The 14196-nt window shown below is 40.4% G+C and overlaps 1 long non-coding RNA gene across 26 annotated transcripts in view; it reads left to right on the forward strand.

Annotated features, from left to right (window-relative positions):
- The first annotated feature begins 264 nt into the window (after positions 1 to 264).
- Positions 265 to 14196, forward strand: part of LOC140500898 (uncharacterized) — a 520520-nt gene continuing 506588 nt past the window's right edge. For 25 of the 26 annotated variants that reach the window (XR_011965946.1, XR_011965955.1, XR_011965954.1 and 22 more), the window contains exons 1-2: positions 2605 to 2860; positions 4644 to 4926. This is a non-coding gene — a long non-coding RNA (uncharacterized lncRNA). Of the gene's footprint in view, positions 1224 to 2604; positions 2861 to 4643; positions 4927 to 14196 lie in introns of those variants that run through there. The other variant, XR_011965958.1, reaches the window with a different exon arrangement.

Genomic DNA, 14196 nt, shown 5'->3' on the forward strand with positions numbered 1-14196 from the left:
TTCATTCTCATAGATCTTATCAAATGAAGAGGAAGGAACTGGAGAACTTATGGAAATATTCCTTGGAGCAAGATAACTTCGGAACTCTTGACAAATAAGTTTTCTTACTTCGCCTGAATTTACGAAAGGATGATAATTTTTAAAGATGGGAGAGGGTTGGGGCCATATACCCCTTTCCTTTCTTCTGGAGAAGTTTTACAGCATTAAGGTGACTAGGACGACTCAATAGAGAGAAAGCAGAATTCTAAAGAAGGAGCCTGAACCTTAATTTAAAAGCTGGCCTGCCAGGAGAACTTTTAACTCCAATAAAAGGACTTCACTGGCGGCAGGATTCTACAGGCACTTTAACTATCTTTTCACAAGTGTGGGGGTTGGGACGGTAATAGCAAAGTGACATTTCCCACCTCCAGTAGTTTGTCCTTTCAGGGTTGTTGTTCTCCTTTGCTAAAGTCCCAGCGGGAGGGAACTCGTGCAAAACAACAAGAGAAGGTTGGAGCTAACACACACATACACCTTTTCTGTCTTTCCATCTTATGAACAATTCTTTCTCTTCCCTCCTCTCCGCCCCTACACATCAATCCAAATTTAGAAAATATTCGCGTTGAAACTGGCAAGAGGGAGATTAGTTGCGTGTTCTGCAACTTTTTGTAGCATCCACCCTACCTCCCACCCCGCCTCATACTTTTCCACTCCTCTCTGCGATCCTTCCATTGTCAGACATTGGAGCGCGAGAGGGAGGGGCGTTTATTGTCTGGGATGCGCGGGGAGGATAACGCAACTCTGAGCGCTTTCAGGCACTCCAGTGGAAGTTAGGTAGTAAAGTTGCAAAGATTCGTGAGCACGTGAAACTTAAATAGCCGAGGAGACGGGGGACTGAGCTCTTCACAGCTTCTTTGTTCTGCTTTCGGGGAGAGACCTTTGGAAAGAGTCCCTAAACTAGGCAATGGGACAGAGTGGGCTAGAGGGAAGACGTCTAGAAAGCAACAATTAACATTTACTCCCCTTTCCTCCTTCTTGCCTTTCCACCCTCTTCCCATTTTCCTTATGCCGTCCCATCGCACACATCCATTCCACCCCCACAAGAAAACAAAACTAAACAAAACTGTCCACGGAACCTCGCAAAGCACGCACGCACCCAAATCAGCTCGCACACAAAAGATCCAGGAGCTCAGAGGAAAAGGGCGGGGGTGGGGTGAAGGTGTGTGCATGACACCTCCTTGAAGGTGAGTGGCAATTTACTTCTGAGGGTTCTTTCCTCCTGTTACGAAATTGTTTCTCCACCCTCATCCCCTTCCTACCACACCACACCCCTGCATCCCCCTTTTCTTCTTTGCCTTTTCCAAATTCGGGAGAGCCAAGTTAGCCCTGTGTACCCCCTCTTACTCAGGGAAGTAGCCTAGTTGCTTTGTGGTGAGAAGTTCAGGGACTGGGGTAGGACTGGGGCAGGGGTCCCGCGTCTATACTGTACCGAGAATAGATTGAGCCCAAGAATGGGAGAGGGCAGGGTGGGAAGGGCTGAGGGAAGGTCAGGCAAAAGTCCAGTTCATGGATGCCGAGTTTGTCCTTGGGCAAAGTGGGAGTTAGTGGGGATATTTGAGGATGTCCAGGGGTGGAAAGGGAGGCTAGGGGAGGACGCTTAGGACTTGTCCCTTTGTGCCCAGAACAACGCTATTAGCGCCTCAGCATTGAAGGACTAGGACTGGGGGGCATGGGTCCCGCGAGCTGAAGTTGAGAACTCCGTGTACTTTAAAAGAGATTCTTATCATCACTGTTTGAGGAGGAATAATGGAAAAGGGGTGAGGGGCACGGGGTTGGAAGAATAGATGAGATTTTGCGAACCGTGCAGCCTTCCAGATATCAGCGGCTACTTGAGCAACAGGTATCCAGAAAGGGATGCAGAATGGGGTGGAGGGGTCCCTGATGCAGCTGCGGGGCAACAGCGCTACGGGCTTTGTTCTGAAGATCGCTAGGTCCTTCCAAAGTAAATGGGACTGGCAGGGGGAGGCGGGAGCCAGCCTACTCAAACCCACTTCTTGCTCCTTTTGCATTTTCTTTGGGGAGGGCAGAACCCGGGGTGTGCGGGGGGGGGGTGTGCGTGAGATGGGGGGGTGAGTCTAGAAGTTGGGAGAATGTTTCCATTCTCCCCCTTATTCCTTATGTAGTTTTATCTTTCTGTGTTTGGTTTTTCTCCCACTCAGCATTTGGTCCCTTGGGATGATAAAAAACTGACCGAAATCCGATACCGGGGGGATTGTTCTCATTGACTGTCGGGGGGGAATCCAGACAAAGAGGTGCATCTACCGGAAATAATGATTTCAGAGTCTCCCCCCCCCCTTAATTTTATTGAGGACGGGAGGGAAAAGGAGGGAAGGGCGAGAGGCTTGGCGAGAGGGCTGGGGAGGGAGGGGAGAAGCACAATGTTCACTTAGAGGGAAGTTTTGAAGGTCATAGAAAACGCGGGTTGCGGGGAAAGTTGCGGTGATAACAGACTGAAGAAAACAGGGGAGGACAGAGGCAGACCTGAGTTGCTTCTTTGGCTACACTCAGGGACTGGATGATGTGGGGAAGAGGGAGGGTGGCGGGGAGGAGAGTGAGGGAGGGAAAGAGGAAGAAGGGGGTGAGAGGGAGAAACCTGCTGCCGCTCGCCGGCTCTTTGTCTGCTCGGGGACTTGGAACAAAAGGGGAAACTCTGATGAACTCTCTCCATCCTCCTCCTCTCTGACGCCTGGTTATCCCTACTCTCACAACTTTGCTGGAGAGACTCTCTCCAGTGTTAGGCACCCGACAAGTTTGGGGGCTTTAGGAACTGGAGTTAGAGAACCATCTCCTTTAGAATGGATAAAAGAGGGGGGAGACGAAGGTGAGTTTGTTTCCTTGTTTATCTCCTTTTCTTTTCCCTTATCTGGCCAGTCTCCCCCTACCCCTAACCCCTCCCCGCCCTTCCCTGCTGGGGACTGAGAAGTCATAAGTGGCAAAGTTTTGTTGGTAAGTTGTATGCTCTCTCCCCAACTCTCTTTTGTTCCTTTCACAAACACGCAGAGATTTAGGTTCTTTGTTTTGTTTTTAATAAGCAAAAGCCAGTCCAACTTTGCTCTTGATGCATTGCTTTGAGGATTGTTCATTTGAAATGTGTCCTGTCTCTTTGCTATCCCCGTTCTTCTATGCTCCCCCCTTCTATACCCCCTCCCCACCCCGGTATAACAGACTTAAATATCCCCAATTTGGAGAAGTTTATTTTTGTTGGGACAAGACGGGGCTAGGGGGAGGGCACGTAGCCCGAGAAAGAGATAAGGTTGGGGCGAGGGGCGTATTATCTTGGCATTCTATAACTCTGTTGTCTGCGGAGTGCTTTACGAACTCAAAGTACAATGCAAACAAGGGCCAACTATAGGACTCAAGAGGGAAGATGAGGGTCCGGTGCATGTGGTCCTTCTGGGCTTGGAATGTTGCCTGTAAGGGGGGTGGGGGGAGGAGACTGCAGGGAAGAGATGGAGCTTTCGGAAAGTTTGGGGTGGGGAGTGGCTGCCCCAGGTACTGCGCAACGAGGAGGAAAAGGATGAAAGAGGGTGGCACAGTGGACCAAAGGCTTTTCCAAGGGGCCTTCCCATCCTTTCTTTTTGCCAGACTAAACCAGAATACCCGATGTAATTGCTGTCGTCCATCAGCACCCCTTCCCCTTTACTTCAGCACCCCCCCAACTCCTCTCCCCACCGAAGTCCAACGCCCAAACTTTCAAAGCATCTGTTTAACTGGATGTACAGAAAAGGGATGGAAACTCCAAAGGCTCCCACTAGCCCATTCGCCCCGCCTTCGCACCTTAACCTTTTGTTTCTGTCTGCCACGCCCGAGAGAAAGGGATGGCTAGTAATGAATGCCTCTCCTAGCTCTCAAGGCGGCTCCCACCCGGGGGCTTTCAGCTTGGTAGTCTCTGGAAAAGAAATACTAACTAACTTTATTTCTAAGTATCTCAACTTGGATTTTTTCCTGCGTTTATTTCTGCCCAAAGGGGAAAAATAATTAGCAGCTCAGGAAAACCCCCAATCTTTTAAAAATCTCCTTTACCTACTCTCTTTCACTTTTGGGGGTTGTGGAAACTTTGTGATTCCGCCTTGTCATTGAGTGAATAGGTTTTCTTAGTAATACCCCTTAGAAAGGCATCCTAGAGGTGAAAGTTGTGAATCTGGAGAAGGGTCTTGAGGGAATGCACTGGGCTTTAGTCATTGTGGTTTGTATTTATTTTTATTTTAGTGGCTAATCAGAAGCAACCAGAGTATTTTAGCATCAACCAAATTAGAAGGTGATGATTAATCACAAATTTATTCAGCTGTCTCCCCTTCTCCTTCTGTATCAGTACCAGAGAATTTTTCCCAGACACCATCAGTTACTTCCAGGGAAACTTCTTTTCACAGTGTAACACAAAATCAAGCATCAAACGGAACTTGTTGCTAATAATTGGGGAAACTCCCCTTATTTAGTGGTGGTGCCCATCTAACTGTAGAAAATCATAAATTATTACTTAAACCTTTGGCTTTAGAATGATTCTTCTTTAAATTTGGGAGAAAAAAATACTGATGTTGAAAGTACTTAAAATGACTGAGTATGTGGCTAATACGCTGGAAGCTAACCATACCTCATTTGTATAGGTGCCGCAGTGATGATGGGCAACATCCAGGAGGCAATGCCATGGCTAGAATACCTTTCTAGCAAGGTACCTCCTCCAGGCTGCATTATTTTTGTTGGATATTCCTGACAATGGATATAGAAAGGCCAAACAATTACTGAGTGAAAGATATCAAACTTCACTTGGAATTATCATTTAAGAATTTGACATTGGGAGTTTTGGATGTTACGTGACTATTATGAAGGATACTGTTACTGTTGGGAATACTACTCCTTGATCCCTGGGAATTATCTGCCTCATAGAAGGTATGTGTCTTTTGAAAACTTCATTAATGGTTCTTATTGGCGGTAACATCTATGTTATTGCCAAAAAAATAAATGATGCGTTGTTTCGAACTGTTGACTAATCCATGTATTTTTCTGTTTTGGGTTAGTTGACAGTGCTTCTTTTCTTTTGTGTGTGTTGAGATTTCAGATGAAATTACACTAGTCTTACTATATTTCGCTTTTACCTGTGTTTTATCTACTTATCAGCATGTGATTTACAAGTAAAAGGTACATATTCCAAAGTTAGTATAATCCCAGTCTCTAAGAAAAGTTATGCTTCCTGGATCATTAGAAAAGTGATATGTGTCAGGAAAGAAGTGCTCTGTTGTTGCACTTGTTATCTGCGTGGTCTACAGAGTCAACTGAGCAGATGCCCCATTTTATTTATTGCTAATTTGAAAAATGCCATAATTACAACATTTACATACTAGCAAAAGTTCTAGATTTGCCTTATTTCTCTACAGTGATATCTTAAAAAACTTTCTTTAGATTTGCCATTCAGCAAGCAAAATCCAACATTGATCTAGAGGATTGTACCAAAAATGAATTCCTAAGGAATGCTTCTAAAAATAAGCTCTATTGCTGAAACAAGTTGTTACTCTAATAAAGAAACAACCTAAATTAAATTTTCATCTTATCTAGTAGTAGGTACCAGGCAGAGACCTTAGATACAGAAAATAATGAAGAAACTTGGTGTTGACTACAGAGAAAAAGCAGCTCAATTCTGGATAGATAATATAGCTAATGTGAAAATAGCTTATTGTCCTAGATTATATGTTTATCATAGTTAGCTATGGGATTCTGCTGTGGAAAACCAATAGTTTTCCATTATTTAAAATATGTATGTTTAAGTGACTCAAGTTCCAGGTGATTTTGAACTCTTCAGAAATAAATGGTAATTATTGGTATTTGAAAAGTTTTTAGATGGTTACCTTAGTTCATAAACCTCGTCATAAATTAAGAATAGTTCCTTTTAGTTGTTTAGAAGGAAGGAAAAGGAAGAATTAAAGGATTGTTATCTACTGCTAACCAATTGTATGACTTTAGACAGGACATTTTGCTTTTTTGGCCTCATTTTCCTTACCTGTAAAAATGAGAGGTTTGGCTAATCTCTGTGGTGCTCTTCAGGTTGGAGATTAAGATAGATACAGTGTTACAAAATTTTGAAAATTTGCTTGTCACTTGAGTTACTGACTTGGAAAATTCCATGAGCCAAATAAGCTTCTTCATATACATGTTTGGATCAGGACATATTAGTTTTGGTAACGTGCTTTAACTTTTCTGAAAAATAAATTATATCTTTGTCAAAGTGTGCTACGTGAGAATTGAGATGTTTTATGATTTCAGAACAAAGTCTGTCTAATTGGTATTTAAATTTTGGGAATAATATTCCATACCACAAAATATTTTTATCTCCCCTGTAATACAAAGCAGAAAACTGTTGAATTTGTTCTCAAAGTGGATACTCTAGTAAGTGCCCATTTTTCCATTGAGGTGGACACTTTGAAAGTTTTACCTTAACAAGTTGAATGCTTAACAGATTTCAAAGGTAGAGTGGCCAGAGAATTCACTGGAAGATTCTAACTTGTGGTTTAGAAGGATGATAACATAGTATGTTCTTTAATACATACATATTCACTCTTGTGTCCATATTTATATGAATCTGCCACTTACATCTGCATTATTACAAAAGAATGAATTGTGGACTTGCTGTTTGTTTTTGGAAATAACTGAACTATAACAATAGAAGCTGCAACTCCTCCGGGATCAGTTCAAGCAGATGTTTGATTTTCTTTTTTCATTTATTATAAAAAAGCTTTATTTGTGCTTCTTTTTTTTTACATTGCAATCACTTTCCAGTATACTACTCTTTCATTAAATCCTTTCTTATAATAAGAAGTTGAGTAGAATTGACAAACAGAACAATTGTGCCTCACAGTATATGCAACTTTTGGTAACCATAGTCCTTCACTTCTCTGCTGAGAGGAGGGAAGTGTATTGCATCCAAATGCCTCATTTTCATTGGTGATGATGGATTCTTAGATGGTCTTTTAGTATTGTATTTAATTTTAAACCTCAATACACATACAAAGTAATGATGGTTTGGGAGTGGTTTGTGAAAGATGACGTCAAGAGGCTCATGCATGTTTTTAAATACTTTTACTCAAAGTATTTTCCTCCCCTTCTCAAACTCCCACAATGACTATAAACATAATTTGAAATCATAGCATTTCATCTGAAATGAAACTTAACTTACTGAATTTTCATTTTTCTGATCTGAAATTTAGCAAGACATTACTTTTTGAGTATGAAGGTTTAGCTAGAGTGACATTATATTCAGTTTATCTTACTGAATGAATAGTGGCAGGAAAGTTCAGGTACCACTTTCATCACATATAATTTACTAGCAGGTATAGAAAGAAATTATTCCATTGATAAAAATTGTATAGGGATGAGGTTACTGGGAGAATCTTATACTTATCAAGTTAAAGGAAACATCCTTTTGTTTAGATAAAGGTCCCTATTTGCAAATGTTATTTAAATGATCACTTCATGTGCTCCTAAATTTACTTTGCCAATTATCGGTATAAATCAATAGCTATAATAATTTATAATCATAGTCATATCATTCCCAAACCTGCTTACTCCTAAAATTCTGACCGAATATATACTTCATGCTGTTCGTATAAGCAGCAGATTCTGAAATCATGATTATTTTATACTCTCATTCATGTGGAGCTCCTTTTAAAATATGTATATATTTAATAGAAAGCATGAAGAAAGGTCCCATTGTGTAAATATAAGGCATTTCACTTTTAACATTGATGCAATTCCAGAAGATAGTTTCGTTTTATTCATACACTCTTACTTAAAATGAGGTCTTGATTGGTAAAATAAGCTGGGGTGTGGGATGTGGAAGGGTAGGTTGGACTGGATACCCAAGGTCCTTTTCTGGTTCAGTGTTCTATAACTTTTGTTTCCAAACTGACTATGATCTTTTCTGTGGGTATTTAAACATACCATCCACATGCATAACTTTTGTATTTATATGGAGTTGTTAAGTTGTTTGTCAAGAGAGGAATAAAAGCCTTGAGTATACTTAGGCAGAACCTAAGTCTGTTTCGGGGGAAGGATCATGTCTTTCCATAATAAGCACGATGTGTAGAGTTTCAAAATTGGGAAGTACCTCAGAGGCCATCTAGTCCCATTCTTGTACCCAAACAGGAATTGTCTTTACAACATCTCTGATGAGTAATCATCCAGCCTTTGAATGAAGAAATGTAGTGAGGGGGAATGGATTCCCTCCTTAGACATTCCATTTCACTTTTAAGTAGCTGTAAAAAAGTTGTTTCTAGCCTCAGACCAAAATCTGCCTCTTTTCTACTTGTACTTCTGTTCTTTGCTCCTATTTGGGCTCTTTGGGGTCTAGCAGAATGTCTTTCCCATATGGCATATGGCATATGGCAGTCCTCATATTCTGAGTGAGCTATCATCTCTCCCACATCATTGTCCCTAGGCTAAATAGACCTAAGTCTTCCAAATGATAGGGTTATACCATGACCTTGAGTTTGATTCCCTGTCCTCTGGACACTCTCTTTTTTATCCCTTTCTTTCTTGAAATGTCCCTCTTGATGTAATGTGACTAGGTAGGATGGTGCCTACAACCGAGAAAGCTTGCTCCTTGGAAGGAAAGCGGTGGCAAATCTGCACAGCAAACTGAAAAGCAGAGACGTCATCTTGCCAACAAAGGTCCATATAGTCAAAGCTATGGTTTTTCCAGTAGCAATGTATGGCTGTGAAAGCTATACTATAAGGGAAGCTGAGCTCCACAGAATATTTGAATTGTGGTACTGGAGAAGACATTTGAGAGTCCCTTGGACAGCAAGGAGATAAAATCAGTCTATACTTAGAGAAATTAATTCAGTCTATTTTCATGTCCGTTCTTTGTTCTCAAAGAGGACCCTGATATCAGAGAAGTGATGACATGACTTGTACTTGACTTTGTTTTGAGTGAGTGAGGGCTGTGCAGGTCACCAGCCTCACTTCTCCTCCAGGGCCATCTGAATCCAGTGACCAGATATTCATCAGGATGACTGGAGATGGCCCAAGATGCAGTGAAAGACCTTGACCTTTTAGGCTAAGGCCTTTTCAGGTACTCACTTAAAGTGAGGTAATGCCCATTTAGTGAATAGACCTCTTTAAAAGGTAGTCTGGGGGATGGCCCCTTTAATAGAAAAGAGAAAATAAGTAGATAAATCATGCTGGGAGGGGCAGGAGCCTCAGGGATTGTTGTTTGGAAAAGAAACTGTTACTGTTGACACTCACTCTAAACCAGGAGGATCCAAAACCAGGTTGGGCAAGGGACCTTTCCCTGTTCAATCCATGGGCTTCAGAGAGCATGGAGTCCAAGGTTTTAGGGGAGACAAGAAGGAAGGGAAGGAGTTACTCATTTGCAGCTCAGTCTACTCACGGATTATGTTTATCCTTTGTTTTTGAAGAGGACCATGACCTCAAACTATTCACTGGAAGGTCAGATACTGAAGCTAAAGCTTAAATACTTTGGCCACATAATGAGAAGATGGAAAAGATCCTGATATTAGAAAAGACTGAAAGCACAGGAAAGGAGGATGGTGAAGATGAGATGGATAGTTAGTATCATGAAAACAGTGAACATGAAATTGGACAGATTTCAAAAGATAGTGGAAGAGAGAAGGACCTGGCATACTGTGGCCCATGGCATCACAACCATACAACAACAAAGGATAATTATCTCTTTTGTTCGATACTTTATTTTTCTTAATACAGCCAAGGATGGTATTAGTTTTTTTGAGGGAGGAGGGGACTACCATATCATACTATAAATTCATATTTAGCTTATATTCAGCTAACATTCACGTCTTTTTTTCATTTGAATTGATGTCTAGTAATGCCTCCCCATCCCCTTTTCGTGAAGTTGATGTTTTCAAACTAAATGTATGACATTAGGTTTATCCATATTAAATTTTATCTTCCCAAATCCCACCAATGTTCTTGCCTATCAAAATCTTCTTGGATTCCAATAATATCACTCAGTGTACCATCTATCCCTCTCAGCTTTGTGACATCTGAAAATTGGATAAGTATGGTATTCATGCTTTTATTTTGTCTTTGATAAAAGTGTGGATATTTTTGAGTATTTACATTTTGAGGAGCCCTAATATGCATATTTGGGGAGGTAGGTGGCACAGTGGATAGAGCAGTGGACTTGGAATAGAGAAGAATCATCTTCATGAGTTAAAAATCTGTCCTCAGGCACTTACTAGCTGTGTGACCCTGGGCAAGTCACTTAATCCTGTTTGCCTCAGTTCCTCAACTGTAAAATGAGTTGGAGAAGGAAGTGTAAACCACTCTAGTATCTTTGTGAAGAAAGCCCCAAAATGGGGTCACTAGGAGTTGGAACCAACTGAACAACAAGAATGACAATGAATATACAGGTTTTACTTGCGTGGGGGTAGTTCAATTACATACAATATTTTTGGGGCAATTCCAATTAACTACCCAATATCTATTTAATATATTTAAATCAGAGCTTATATTATAGTGGCCATTTTTATACCCTTTTTATTGGGACCAATGTTGATCTCACTGTGTTGATCTCACAACTTGTAAGAGACTTTGATTGAGTCAAAAAGTGTTTTTGTAACAGAGGAACATATTTACCATAAGCTGCAAGTATAACAAAGCCAACCTCACAACAACTCTGTGAAAAGGGAATACAAGTATTATTGTCTCTATTTTACAGATAAAGTAGTGGAGATTTTTTAGAGAAGTTATGATTTATCCTTAGTCCCATAATAAATGTCCGAAGTGACATTTGAAACTATGTCCTGAATCTAAGGCCAATACTGTCTCTCAATAAAAGTTAAGAGTACCTTGTTGGTTGATCTCAGAACCTAAATACTGCTAAAAGTAACTAGAGCTTTATCCCAAGTTGGCATGTTTAGAAGGTGCTTAAGAACAAGAGATATTGAAATTTAGTGCCTTGTTAGCAAGACTGCTTTGGTAAAATAGGAAACTACCAGGTTGGGGCCTGGGGTGAGCTCCTCCAACAGGTCTTCTCCCCAACATACTTGGCTTCCTTAGCAATGATCTTGCATCAGTGTCTTGGGATTTGTCTTCCCTTGCAACAGTGTAGTATTGTGCCTTCATCTATTCAACTTAGGAAGCACTTGCTTAGGATTCAGTTCATGTGGCTTGCCACAGACACGTTGTTAGTTGTGGATTTGTCCTCCATTATCTTCTAAGGTAACTAACCACTATCCACTATGAGAAGTGAAGGGAGCAGTTTAAGGAATGGTGATAAGTATATGTAAGTCAATAGTTTTAAAAATGGTATTTTAAAGAGATTCTCTAGTGAAGGTAGATAGACTAGAGTCAAAGAGAAATGGGATAGTCTATATCTTTTATTAAGGCAATTTGTTCTGTAAAGTTTGGATTCAGTCAGAGTCCTACTTGAGGACCTAAAGGGCCACATATGGCTTCAAGGTCACAGGTTCCCCAACCCTCAGTAGGATGTCACTTGCTAGGTAGAGAGATTCATAAAGCTTTAGAGAGGGGGCACAAAAACTTCATAGTACCTTTGGTCTCATACCCATAATTGGATTTTACTGTGGCATTACAAATCATCATCTTTGCTCTGAAATCTCCACACCCCCACCCTCCCCAATCTCCACTCTATTCTTATCTATATAGGCTCCTTTCTTGCTACCTGCCTACAGAAGTATCCACATCTAGAAAAGCTGAGTGAATGAACTGAGCATATGATTGAGTGAATATGAATTGTCATTGTGCTTGTGAATGAGTTGTGTGAGTCCTTAAATTGACCTCACTTGACTCTACCTGTATCTGTCCTTCCTTTTACAGCCAAATTCCTAGAAAAAAAAAACTTCCTCTCCTTTTAATCACTTCTCAACCCTTTTTAATCTAGCTTTTGACTTTACCACTTAGCTAAATAACTGTCTCCAAATTACCAGTGATTTCATCCTTCTTGACTTCTCTGAAGCCTTGGCTTTGTTGTCTGCCTGCTGTCTCGTATTGGATAGTCTTTCCTTTCTGGGTTTCTGGGATCCTGCTCTTTCTTGGTTCTCCTCCTAACTTTTTGACAACTTCTCATGCTCCTTTGCTGGATCATCATCCATGGTCTATCCCTTAACTGTGGGTTAATCCTGGGCTCTGGCTTGGGTGGGCCCTCCTCCTTCTCTACCCTTCATTTTTCAGTGATCTTGTCATTTCCCATTCTAGATATTTAACAAAGGTTTATTGGTTGATCTCATTGCAAAAGATTTAACAGAAAAATCTCTTGGACATTCTTATGTTGGTGGTGACAAGAATTCAGTAGGTAGATTTTATTGAGAGAAAGCACTGATTGTCAAGGGACTTCTCATTTTACTTCCTTAATCCTTCTAGGTCAAGGCTGGGACAAGTCAGAATAGCATTACTCCTCATAACTGCTTTCATAGTGCTACTAAAGCTATTGCTTATTGAGTGTTGTTGATTCTGAGAGAAGTATCCCAATTATGTATTGATTGAAGAGAGCTGCTAAAGCTGCTTGAATTCAGCTCTAATTTATGGGCTACGCCTATGAGTGTAATTCATACATAGCATCACAACTGTATCTGACTAAAAGGCCAACCTCCAATATGAATTAAGCCAGCAAAAGAAGATCCATAATTGATATATGGAGGGGGGGACGAGCATCCCCAAAAGATCTCCAGTTCTTGTTTTCTGGCTTAGGCAATTCTTCTATCAGGATTCTGAATTTGGAAAGGTAGGCTTCCTGCATTAGAAATATTAATAAATGTTGAATGTATTGCTTGTGGTCCTATCAGACAGTTTTTTTTCTCTGACCGTGGTTTCTCTATTAAGTCATCAGGTGAACTCTGTCCCTTTTGGGAAGAAATGGACTTCTCAGAGAATCAATCAATTATTTAGTGTTTGAATTCAGTTCCTTGATGCAGTTAAGTATCTACTATGAGTCAGGGTACTGGAGATACAAAGACAAAACTGAAATAGTACCTGGCCTCAAGGCAACTGCATTTTATTGAAGGGGTGATGGTGAACAGCCTAAAGGAAATGTAAAATATATACAAAGAAAATGTAAAATAATTTTTTTACGGGGAGTGGAATAAGAGGCATAAGTAGTTAGTGGGATCAAGAAAAGCCTCATGTAAAGAGTTGATACTTAATATGATCTTTGAATGAAGATTTTTTAAAATTTTAATTAATTAGTTAATCAGCATTTAAGTGCTTATTATAGTCCTGGCACTATGACTGATGGGGTATACAAAAACAAAAATTAAACTATAGCTGCCCCAAAGGAGCTTACATTGAATCAAAGGAGAAGGATGAAGGAAAAACAAGAAGCTGGCCCATTGCTGGGATTATAATATAAATTCAGAGGAGTAATCTGTTATAAGCCTGGAAAGGGAAATTGAAGCAGCTTGTTCAGGTTGCAGTGTTTTTCACAAAAAAACTAAGCAGATTTTTAGGACCCTTTCAGATAGGTGGATTCCCCCCCAATTTCCCTTGTTTTTCGATTAAATGCTGACACATTTTGGTCTTCCAAAAATGTCTTTAAAATGTACTTAACTTATGAGAATTTGAAAAATTATGGTAAACTGGAAGAGGAAGAACTCTAGTGTCAGAAAGATGGGTTTGTGAAATGGTGTGGCATAACTCAGAAATACATGCTTATTATGAGCAGATTTTTTAGAGAGCAGCATAATATACTGTTTATATGAACTGAAAAACCTTGAACTTTGCATCAGTCACCTTTACCATAGTCATTGGGCTCCCTTCTCCCTTAAAAGAAGGTGTGTAGGAATTAGATTTCTGCAGTGAGCCTAATAGTTCAGACAAATTACCTACATCAGTGATGTCAAACTCAAATAGAAATGGGGCCACTAAACATTCTTATGAATACCTGTCCAGTCTTATGTTGAATTAGAAAACCAAATACTAACATTATCTATGTTCCATTGTATTTTTATTTATTTTGTTAAATTTTTCTCAATTACATTTAATTTGGTTCCTGTAGCCCTTGGAGTGTCAAGGGTGGCATTATAACCAGCTGATTTGACACCTCTGATGTAGATAATTAGAATCCAGAGCTGGAGAAGGAAATGGCAATCCACTTGGCAAATCTTTGCCAAGAAAACCTCCAAAGAGTCAGACACAACTGAACAAGGATAAGAACAGCAGCAAATATAC

The sequence above is a fragment of the Notamacropus eugenii genome, chromosome 4 (assembly GCF_028372415.1).
Source record: "Notamacropus eugenii isolate mMacEug1 chromosome 4, mMacEug1.pri_v2, whole genome shotgun sequence".
Taxonomy (NCBI): domain Eukaryota; kingdom Metazoa; phylum Chordata; class Mammalia; order Diprotodontia; family Macropodidae; genus Notamacropus; species Notamacropus eugenii.